Genomic DNA, 5,355 nt, shown 5'->3' with positions numbered 1-5,355 from the left:
TGCCCTACGACCCAGCAATTGCACTGTTGGGGATTTACCCCAAAGATACAGATGCAATGAAACGCCGGGACACCTGCACCCAGATGTTTATAGCAGCAATGGCCACAATAGCCAAACTGTGGAAGGAGCCTTGGTGTCCATCGAAAGATGAATGGATAAAGAAGATGTGGTTTATGTATACAATGGAATATTACTCAGCTATTAGAAATGACAAGTACCCACCATTTGCTTCAACGTGGATGGAACTGGAGGGTATTATGCTGAGTGAAGTAAGTCAATCGGAGGACAAACATTATATGTTCTCATTCATTTGGGGAATATAAATAATAGTGAAAGGGAATATAAGGGAAGGGAGAAGAAATGTGTGGGAAATATCAGAAAGGGAGACAGAACATAAAGACTCCTAACTCTGGGAAATGAACTAGGGGTGGTAGAAGGGGAGGAGGGCGGGGGGTGGGAGTGAATGGGTGACGGGCACTGGGGGTTACTCTGTATGTTGGTAAATTGAACATCAATAAAAAATAAATTAAAAAAAAAGAAAAAAAAAAGAAATTTGGCTAGTGTGCCTGAGGAACTGATTTTTATTTATTTATTTATTTATTTAATTTTTTTGGAACTGATTTTTATATAATTAATTTTAGTTAATTTAAATAGGCATATGTAGCAGGTGGCTACTGTATTGGGCAGCACATTTCCAAAGATCCCAATTAGGGGAAGCCTAGGTGGCTCAGTTGGTTGAGCATCTGACTCTTGATTTGGCTCAGGTCATGATCTCAGGGTTGTGACATAGAGCCCTTTGTCAGGCTCCTAGCTGGGTGTGGAACATGCTTAAGATTCTCTCTCTCCCTCTCCCCCGTCCCTCCTCCCAACCCCTATTTGTGCTCTCTTTCTAAAAAAAGAAAACAAAACAAAACAAAACCCAAAATCAAAGATCCCAATTAGGAATCAGAGATTATCTGGGTGCCTGGTGGCTCAGTTACTTAAGTGTCTGACCAGCTCAGGTCATTATCTCAGGGTCCTGGGATTGAGCCCTGCCTTGGGCCCCATGCTCAGTGGGGAGTCTGCTTATACCTCTCTCTTTCCCTCTGCCACTCTGCCTGCTTGTGGTTTCTCTCTCTCTCTCTCAAATAAGTAAATAAAAAAGTCAGAGATGACCGGAGTGTATAGAAAAAGCAAGTTCTAATTATATGCTGAATTTTTAAAAATCTATTTTATATATATAGAACCAAATAGGTTAAAAGTAAAAGAATGGAAGGAGATATGCCATGATAACACTAAGTAAAAGAAAGCTGGAATGCCTATTTTAATGCCAAACAGATTTCAGAGCAAAAATATGAGAGATAAAGAGAGATATTTCATAGAGATAAAGGAGACAGTTTCTCAAGAAAATGTCACAAAAATATTATGCAGCTAAAAATAGAACTTCGATATACATGAAGCAAAACTGACAAAACTGCAAAGAAAAAATAGATAAATCCACAATTATAGGCAGAAAGTTCAACATTACTCTCTCAATAATTGGTAGAATAAACATAAGCAACACTAACAAAAACCTTGATCCAATTGATATATATAGAACATTCCATCCAACAACAGCAGAATACATATGCTTTTAAAGTACACACAGGGATCCCTGGGTGGCACAGCGGTTTAGCGCCTGCCTTTGGCCCAGGGCGCGATCCTGGAGACTCTGGATCGAATCCCACATCAGGCTCCCTGCATGGAGCCTGCTTCTCCCTCTGCCTGTGTCTCTGCCTCTCTCTCTCTCTCTCCATGTCTATCATAAATAAATAAATCTTAAAAAAAATAATAAAGTACACACAGAATATGCATTCTTTTTAAAGTAAAAAAAATTGTCAAAATAGACCATATTCTGAGACATAGAAGTACCAATATATTTATAGTAATTCAAATAATATAAAGTTTATTTCTGATCAGAGTGGAAATCAGTTAGAAATCAGTAACAGAAAGATATCTTGAAATATCCAAGTACTTAGAAACTAATTCACTTCTAAGTATCACACAAGTCAGAGAAATTAAAAGGAGAGTTAAAAAGTATTTTTAACTGATAATGAAAATACAATATATCAAAATATGTGGGATTCAGCAAAGCAGAGCTTAGAAGGAAATTTATAGCACTGAATACCTAATTAGAAAAGAAGAAAAATTTTACATCAATAACTTCAGCTTCTATCTTAAGAAACTAGAAAAGGTACAAACTATACCTGAAGTAAGCAGAATAAAGACCATAAAAAAGATAAGAGAAACCAGTGAAATGGAAAACAGGAAAAATAAACTTCTAGCCCCACTAATCAGGGATGAAAAGAAGACAAAAGTGACCACATCAAGAATGAGAGAGGTGATATCAGTACAGATTCTACAGATATTAAAAGGATAACAAGAAATTATGAATAATTTATGCCACTAAATCCAACAACTTAGCAGGGGACAAATTCCTTGAAAGATACAAACTGCTAAAGCTCACTCAAGAGATAGATGAATTAGCTCTATAGCTACTTAAGAAATTGAACTTAAGCCTTTCTGAAAGAAAACACTACTTGTGACTGGCATCACTGGTAAATTCTACCAAACATTTAGGGAAGAAATAATACAAACTTGATAAAAATTCTTCCAGACAAGTGAAGAGGAGAGAATACTCTTAACACTCTATGAAGCCTGCATTATCCTGATACCCAAATCAAAGAAAGACATTATAAGAAAACTACTGACCAATATTCCTCATGAACATAGATGTAAAAATTCATAAGTTTTAGTCAATCAAATCCAACAATACATAAAAAGGATAATAGGGGTGCATAGGTGGCTCAGTCACTTAAGCTCTGACTCTTGATTTCAGTTCAGGTCGTGATCTCAGCATTGTGAGACCAGCCCCACCTTGGGCTCCATGCTTAGCTAGAAGTCTGCTTGATTCTCTCCCTCTGCCCTCTCCCCACTCAAGCTCTCTCTCTCTTTCTCAAATAAATAAATAAAATATTTTTAAAGGATAATATAACAGGAGAGTTTTAGTCCAAAAATACAAACTTGGTTTAACATTTTAAAGTTAATTAATATAGGGGCACCTGGGTAGTGCAGTTGGTTAAGCATCTGTCTTGGCTTTACCTCAGGTCAGATCTCAGGGTCATAAGATCAAGCCTAGCACCCAGCTCTATGTTCAGCACGGGATCTACTTAAGATTTTCTTCTCTCTCTGCTCCTCCCCCTACACGTGTGCACTCTCTCTCTCTCTCTCTAAAATACATAAATATATCTTGAAAAAAGATTATTATTGAGGTTAACTAATATAATTCATCATATTGCCCTGCTAAAAAATAGAAAAACCATATGCTCATTTCAATAGGTACAGAAAAAGCATTTGACCAAATTCAACATCTATTCCTGATAAAAACTTTAAGCAAACTAGTAATAGAAGAGAATTTCCTGGGCAGCCCTGGTGGCCCAGCAGTTTAGGGCCGCCTTCAGCCCGGGTTGTGATCCTGAAGACCTGGGATAGAGTCCCACGTTGGGCTCCCTGCACGGAGCCTGCTTCTCCCTCTGCATCTCTCTCTCTCTCTCTCTCTGTCATGAATAAATACATAAAATCTTAAAAAAAAAAAAAAAAGAGAGAGAGAGAGAATTTCCTCAGCCTAATAAAGGACATCTGTAAAAAAAATCTATAGCTAATATCATGCTTAGTGTGAAAAACTGAATTCTTTCCCTTGAGAGTAGGAACAAGCAACCATGTTTGGGTTCAGCACTTCTCTTCAACACTGTATTGGAGTTTCTAGCCAGTGCATAAGTCAAGAAAAATAAATTAAAGGTAAATGGATTAAGAAGGAAGAAAAAACTATATTTACTGACATCATGATTATCTTTGTGGGTAATCCAATGGACTATACAAAAAGAACTTACCAGAACTAATATGTGAGTTGAGCACATTTTCAGGGTTCGTGATCATAGTGCAAAAATCAGTTTTATTTCTTTTTTTAAATTTTTTTATTTATTTATGATAGTCACAGAGAGAGAGAGAGAGAGAGGCAGAGACACAGGGAGAGGGAGAAGCAGGCTCCATGCACCGGGAGCCCGACGTGGGATTCGATCCCGAGTCTCCAGTATCACGCCCTGGGCCAAAGGCAGGCGCCAAACCGCTGCGCCACCCAGGGATCCCCAGTTTTAGTTCTATATACAGTTGACTCTTGAACAACACAGGGGTTAGGGTTATCAACCCCTCACACAGTAAAAAAATTGCGTATAAATTTTGACTCCCCCAAAACTTAACTACTAATAGCCTATTGTTAACCCGTAGCATTACCAATAGTGTAAACAGTTGATAAACACATATTTTTATGTTATATATATTATGTACTGGATTCTTACAATAAAGTAAGTTAGACAGAAGAAAATGTTATTAAGAAAATCATAAGGGAGAGAAAATACAGTTACATACATGTAAAAAATTCATTTCTAAGTGGACATACATTTCAAACCTGTGTTAAGGATCAATTAAGTAAGCAGTGAAGAATTAGAAATTAAAACCACAAAAACAATACCATTTACAACAGAATAAAAATATGATATAGGAATCCATTTGATAAAAGGTGAACAATAACTATATAACGATGACTGTAAAACATTGATGAAAGAAATTAAAGAAGACCTAAAAAGATGGAGAGATAAATATATCATGTTCATGGAGAAGACCAGAGATTATTAAAATGCCAATCCTCCCCAAATTGACTTATAGGTTTAATACAATCCCATTCAAAATCCCAATAGACTATGTTTTTGGATAAATTGACCAATGGATTCTGAAATTTATATAAAAATGAAAAGGATCTAAAATAACTAAAACAACTTTGAAAATAAGACAAACGAAAACAGAAAACAAAAATAAACTTGTAGTACTTACACCACTGGATGGCAAAACTTATTTAAAAACTATAGCAATTAGTACAGCATGGTATTGGCATAAAGTTAGACAAACAAATGAACATAGCATAATAGAGTCAGGAAAGAGACCCAGGCATATAAATTTAATTGATTTTCAACAAAGGTATCGATGTAATTCAATGGGAAGGAATGGAGGAGAACAATCTTTTCAACAAATAGTGTTAGAAAAATTGAGTAGCCATATGAAAAAATATCAACTTTGGCTTGCATCCTACCATATTAAAAAATAATTTAAAAAATAATTTATCATTGATTAAAACATAGAATTAAAACTATAAAATTTCTACATAAAAATATACCAGACAATCTTATTTATCTTGGCTTTGTCAAAGATTTTAAAAATATGACAAAAATCAAGACTATAATAGAAAACATCAATAAATTCAATTCCATCAAAATTAAAAGCTTT

The sequence above is a fragment of the Canis aureus genome, chromosome 8, assembly GCF_053574225.1.
Source record: "Canis aureus isolate CA01 chromosome 8, VMU_Caureus_v.1.0, whole genome shotgun sequence".
Classification (NCBI taxonomy): domain Eukaryota; kingdom Metazoa; phylum Chordata; class Mammalia; order Carnivora; family Canidae; genus Canis; species Canis aureus.
This window is presented reverse-complemented; position numbering follows the sequence as displayed.